Source organism: Octodon degus, unplaced genomic scaffold (assembly GCF_000260255.1).
Source record: "Octodon degus isolate 3935 unplaced genomic scaffold, OctDeg1.0 scaffold00323, whole genome shotgun sequence".
Taxonomy (NCBI): Eukaryota; Metazoa; Chordata; class Mammalia; order Rodentia; family Octodontidae; genus Octodon; species Octodon degus.
The window spans coordinates 318,824-325,945 of NW_004524899.1; positions in this window are offsets into that span (position 1 = coordinate 318,824).

A 7,122-nucleotide genomic window follows, 5' to 3' on the forward strand; every position below is an offset into this window, starting at 1 on the left:
TATATGAAGTATTGAACTCAGGACTTTGCACTTGCCAGGCTATTGCTTAGGCCACTGAGCTATCTCCCCAGTCCTTGTGTGTGTGTTTTTGAGACAACATTTTACTGTGCAGTTCAGGCTAGCTTTAAACTCACTTTGTAGCTCAGGCTGGGCTTGAAACTCATAGCAATTCTCTTGCCTCAGTCTCCCAAATTCTGGGATTACAGGCATAGGCTACCATTTATTTATGTTGAGCCACCCTTGCATCTGAGGTATGAAAACAACTTGGTTATGTTGTATCTCTTTTTAGTGACTTGTTGTATTTTGCTTGCAAATGTCTCATTGAGAATTTTTACAACTATGTTTATTGAGGAAATTGATCTACAGTTTTCTTTTAAGTATTTGTCTAGTTTTGGTATCTGCTAATGTTAGCTTCCCTGAGTTTGACAGTGTTCCTTCCTTTTCAATTACATAAGAGAAATTGAGAGGTATTGTCATTAATTCTCCCTTAAAGTTCTTGTAAAATTCAGTGGATCCATTGGTTCCAGAGCTTTTCCTTATTCATAGGGATTTTTTTGTTGTTTTTATTGTCTCATTTTTATTGTATGTTATTTGACTCTGCAGGGTTTCTGTATCTCCTTTGTTCTCTTTTGGTAGTTTATGTATATATAGAAATCTATCCATTTCTTCTATATCCTCCAATTTATTAGTGTAGCAGTTTTCAAGGTGGTTACTTATAGTCTTCTGGATTTTGGCAGTTCCATTGTGATTTCATCTTCATTTACCGTTGCAGTGGGTTCAGTTTTACATTTCCTTCTTTTGAGAAGTTTACTTACGGGATTGTGCATTTTAAAATCCTTTCAAAGTCCCAACTCTCTTTTTTGTTTCAGTTCTGTAATTTTGGCTTTGAATTTTATAATTTATTTTCCTATATTAGTTTTAGTTTTGGAATACTCTTGTCCTATTTTTTTTCCTTTTAAAAAAAATGTATTTAATACAGGGTCTACCAGGTCTCACTGCCAGATCGGACTCACAGTGTTCCTCCTGTTTTCAGCCTTCCAAGCCCTGGGATAACACATGCAGGCCCCCATGCCCAGTCTCAATCACCTTCTCAGCAGGCCTCAGGGGTAGGGCTGGCATGGCATGCTGGGATCGAACTTTGGTCCCTGCATCTTCCTAAGCAGATGCTTTAGTCCACTGAGCTATCAGGCTGGCCCTTGGAATGCTCTTGTTCTAGAACATTGAGGTGTACTAATAGATTATTTATTTGGTCTCTCTCTGCTTTTCTGATGTTTATATTCACAGCTATTAATTTTTCTCCTATGACTCCTTCTATTGTAACCCATAGTCTCTGATATGTTGTACTGCCACTATCATTCGATTCTAAGATCTAGTTTCATTCTTGATTTCTTCTTTGATCCACAGATTATTCAAGAGTGTATTATTTAATCTCTATTGTTTGCATTATTTGTTTCCTTCTGCCACTTATTTCTAGTTTCACTGTGCTGTGATCTCATAATAAGTAAGAAATTTTTCAAATTCTTTTATTTATTTAAGTATACTCTATGGCCTGAGATGTGGTCTGATTTAGAGAAAGTTGCATATCTGCTGAGAAATGGATACACTGTTGTTTTGGGGGGAAAGCTGTAGATTTCTAGTTGGTTCATTTGTTCAAAGGTGTATGTCAGCTTTAATATTTCTTTGTTGTTTTTTATAAATGTAGTTAAATGTTTATTTGAGATAGGGGGCATTGAATTCCCCTGTGGATTGTATTGTTTACCTGATCTTTCACATTTAGTAGTATTTATTTTATGAAGATGTATATGCTAGTATTTGGTAGTATAATTGCAATTATTATCTCTTCTGTTGTATTGTTCCCTTTACCAGTAGGTAGTGAACTTCTAGGTCTCTTCTGATTAGTTTTGAGTTGAAGTCTACTTTCTCTGAAAATGGAATAGTTATTTTTGATTTCTTTCACACTCCTTTTGCATAGAATATTAGTTTCCATTCTTTGATTTCAGTCTGTGTGTGTCTTTATTGTTTCTCTCATATAAAATACACAGTTGAGTTTTTTAAAATTTAAATATAAATTTATTTATTTATTTAATTTTATCCAGGCCACCAATTTGTGTTTTGACTGGGGAATTAAGACTATTTATATAAAGAGTCATTCCTAAAAGGTGTTGGCTGATTCTTGTCACTGCATTAATTTTCTGTTGTTGATTCCTTTATTTTTCCCTTTTGCTTAACTTTTCACTGTAGATGATGTATTCATTTCTCTAGGCTCCTGGCAATAAACTCACTTTTCTGAAGTGTGGGAACTCAAAATTTGTTTCTTTTTTATTATTAATATTTTTAAAATTACTATTATTTTTTTATGAGCAGAATATATTTAGTGAGGGAAAGAAAGCTCCTGTCTGAGAAAGGGACAGGAGGGGAGACCGAGAGGGTTGTTCCCCTTAAATTAATTTTAATGAGAAAGAAATCACAATGAATGAGACAGTTTCAAAACAGGTTAGTAGCACAGTTACAATAATTAATACATTGCATATTGTTGTCTTTGTAGTGGTTATTCAGAGTACAAGATGCAGACATGATATCTTGTCTAAACACTATTAGTAAAAATATTTCTTCTCATTGAACTAAGCAAAAGTAGCTGTATCTATCCTATTTTGTATATACATATATATATATATTTTTTTTTTCACTACAAAATGGTCCTTCATTTATGTCCCCCCTTTTTGTTTTGTTTTGCCAGAGATGGGTGTTCCATTGCCTTTCAAATATTGTAGGTGCTTGAATTCAGCAAAATTACCCAATGTAGTCCAATAGTTCATAGTGGGTTATCAGTGAAACTGGCAAGTTCAGAATTTGTTGACTTGAGCCTTTTACAGCTCAACATATTAATATGGCTTGAATTTTTATACCTTGTGGTTATACTTTTCTGCTGGATGGTTAAGACCAAGTTAAAGCAAGACCTATATAACTAAAAATGTGACTTTTGTACCTGACAAGGTCAGTCAAATCCCCGCAGGGTTTACCCTGAAACTATATACAGCAGTTTGTAGATCTTTTGACAGTGTCAGCCATGTGAATGAGTCAAGGCCATTGCTTGACCAATTTGCTCTCTGTGAAAACTCAGGATTTCTGAGTTGTGAAGTTTTTCCCTGCTTTAGAACCCCTCTCCCATCTTTTTTTCTTTAACAGTTTTATTGAGATATAATTTACTATCCATAAAGTCCTTCAAATTCACTATATAATTTAAAGCTTTTTAGAAAATTCAGAGCTGGGCAACTGCAATCCAATTGTAGATGTTCTTTATCCCCAAAGTGCCTGTTATGAAGTGTCCCTAAAAGACATTAAATATGAAGTGTCCCTGAAAGACTCATGTGTTGAATGTTTCCCCTCCAGAGTAGCAATGTGCACAGATAAGGCCTGGAGAGGTGACTGGACCATGAGGGCGCTGACCTCAAGATGAGTCTGTTGGTAAGTCTATTGGCTGAATGGTCTGTTCGAAGGCGGGGCCTAGTTGGAGGAAGTTAGTCACTGGGGAAATGCCTTTCAAGGTCCACCTTGATGCTAGCCCTCTCTCCCCTCCATTCCCTTTCTTCTCTTCTTCTCTTCTCTGCTTTGTCCTTTCTCTCTCTTCCACTCAGCCAATACTCCCTCTCTCTCTCTGTCTTGTTCTTTCTGACCCTCTGTTCTTCCTAGCTGCCTTGATATAAACAGCTTTCCTCTGCTCTGCCTTTCTGCCACGCTATTTCTGCCTTAAAGCCAAGCTGACTATAGAGTGAAACCTCTGAAAACATAAGCCAAAATAAGCCTTTCCTTTAGGTTGTTTTTCTTAAGTATTTGGTGATAGCAACAAAAAGCTGCCCAACGCACTACTCTCATTTAGCACTGTATCAAAAGCAACATGAGAAAAACTTAATACATTTGTGCTGTCATAGGGCACTATGTGGGATAAACTGGTGGGCCTTGGTGGCAATTAGAGGTGATTTATCTTTCAAGACTTATTCTTTGAAGGTCACTGGGAAGGAACAATTGGTATAGTTCTTTAACAGCATGTGGCATGTGTAAAGCATATAGAATGTGCCATTCCTTTCACCATGCTTTTCTTCTTTGAGATAGGGTCTCACTGTATGGTTCAGGCTGGCCTTGAGTTCACTATGTAGCCTGTGCTAGTCTTGAACTCACCATAATGCTCCTACCTCAGCCTCCCAAGTGCTGGGATTACAGGCCTGTGCCACCATGCCTGGCTTCTTTTACTATGTGTTAAGCTTTTTCTTCCCAAGAAGGTATTGATTTGTAAAAGGAAAAGTCACTATTATTTTATTATATCAGTATTCAGTTGGGTAATTCCTAACTTTTAAATGCATTTTTTTTTTCACTTTTAGACTTGACCTACTTACTTTTTGTAAAAAAACATTGATCACTTTCCTTTCTTCTTTGATTAACATTCAATCAACTCATACTATGGCAGAAATTTCCCTAATAGTAAACATTATATGCATGAGTAATTTGTAATTTGTTAGTGTCTTCTGATGTATTGTAAACACCGAACAATTCAGGCTTATGAATCTGACAAGTAGTATGCTCTTAAGCTCTTTTAAGGTATGAATGTTTTATCCCATTTTTGAAGCCTTACTATGATAATAATTGGAGTAGGGTTTTTGGGTTTTTTTGCACATTAGGTCATAAGAAGTAAACTGCCATCAGAGGATTTGTGTCTTTAGAAACCCAGGAAGGGACCCAACTTTCTCTGGACTATGTTAGAATAGGGAGGATGCTACTGTCTGTAGTCCAGGAAGTAGCCTTCACCAGACACTAGATGTGACAGCACCTTGATCTTGGACTTTCTGACCTTCAGTACTATGAAGAATATTGCTTTTGTTTTGTGTACTAGGGTCAAAGCAGGTTTGCTGTATGTTATTTAAATAACCCAGTCTATGGTACTTTTGTTATAGAGGCCCAAGCTCTGACAGGCTCCTTTAAAAGGCAAACTTTTTAATTTTTATTACATTCAAGCTGATATGTGTAGCTTATAAAATTATTTAAAGATACTTCAAACATCTTTAATTGTATGCATTATATTTACAGCAGTGCAATAATTACAAAACTTATATAGTTCATTGAGAGAATTTGGTACAGAATTTGGGTCCATGATATAGGAGAAGAGGGTGAATGACTTTTCCAGAGTTTTGGGTTCTAAATCTCTTTAACAGTACCTGTTACAGAATATTCTGTATTAAGGTCTAGTGTGTATTATTGAAGTTTTGTTCAAGCTATAACTACACATGCTAGAGAGAGTCCTTAAGCACCATTGATTCGAAGATCTCAGGGAATTTTTGAAATGCTGATAAACTCCATGAGATGTAGTTACTAAAATATGATAGGATATCTTCTTATCCAGGAACTCAAGGAAAGAAAAAGCCCTCCCTCTCTGTTATTTGCTTGTGATTCCATGTCTGAGATATAATGCACTCTGGAAACAGCTGTAGCTGGGACTTTGATACACTGGAGTATATTTTCAGATGATCATGATGATAAAGGGGCTGAAACAGAAGGGTTTTTTTTTTGACTGGCTCAGGCTGCCTTAATGGCAGGTCTGGTAAGGCATGTGGAGCTGGGGATCGAACCGGGTCCCTGCACCTGATTGCCTTTGTATAAGCCGGCACTTAAACAATTGATCTAACCGGAAGGCCCCCAAGGAACCAAAATAGAGCAGGGCTTAAAGCAGAAAACTTCTTCCAGAGAAGGTGGAAAACATCTCCAAAGAACATCACATGGAGGGTTCTTCTGTGTGTTGACAGGATCCGAAGATTACACAAACACAAGATTCACCTAAGGAGCTGTTCTGGTAGAAGATGAAGGCCTGCAAGCAGGGCATCCAGGCCTCCATTTACTTTGTGACTAGTTTGGTCTGGGATCCTGGTGCAAATCATCTAGGTTCTGGAAGCCAACAGAACTTTCTCCAAGGATGGAAACGTTTGGCATCTTTACTAGCTGATACAGTCGCCACTAATGACAGGTTCAACACCTAAGAGGTGAGCAATATGAATAAAGACCTGAATTTTAAATTAAATATAAATAGTTACATGTGGCTAGTGGTTACAGTACAACTCTAGTCCTTCATTTTCTCCTTTGTAAAAAGGGAATACCTCTTCCTCTCCTCCTTCTCCTTCTCCTTCTTATTCTTATTCTTGTACCTGCCAGGCTCTTATACTTGCTCGGCAGGTGCTTATGCCACTGAGCTATCTCCTCAGCCCCTAAAATGGGAATAATTCTGATCAAATTGTTGATCTAAGGATCAAATGAATACATATATGTGAACTTTGAAGAAGTGTAAAATACAAATTTTAATTATGTCAGCAATTATTTATTATTGTTATTCTCTCGAACATCCAACCTTTGGAATGAGAGGATGATAGAATAAGTAGCTTGAGAGAGTAGAGCTCCCATATCAGGTTTTCAAATACAGACTTGAAGCAGACAGATATTAGGGAAAGAACCACATATCTTGGAGAGCTGGCCAAACTCCCACTTCAGGTCCCTGCCTAGACCTTCCCTGGGAGGTTTTCTCTGGCTCCTCCCAGCACCACTAGGACTACTTCCAGACAACAAATAAAAGGCAAAATCTGCCTTCGAACTGAGCGGTGGGCTTCCACGGTGCACATGTGAGGCCCTCCGACTATGACTGTTGAGTGATTCTTGTGTATTCAGACACGATGCTGTGACTTTCAGCGCGGTAACTCAGCTTTGTAGGAACCACGGTGCTCGTGGGGGTGACTCCTGCTGCTGCAGTGTCTCAGCATGGCATGTCGTGCCCGGTGGTTTGCCAACTGTGACCTCACCGTCCACTCGTCCTCCTTCCCGCCTGCAGGACCCGGGAGTGTCACGCCCAGGTGGCTCCGCCGAGGGAACTACATTTCCCAGCCGGCATCGGGCGGCCCTCCCCGGCCGGGATCGGGGCGAGCGCTGCTAGCGCTGCTCCCCACCGAGCGCTTCTGCCCGCCGCGCCTTCGCCGGGGATGCGGTGGGAGGCGCTAGAGCCCCTGAGCCGCGGCCAGGCGCCCAGTGCGACGCGCCCGCTCCCCCCGCTGGCGGAAGCGCCGCGGAGCACAATGCAGCACTGAGCGGCAC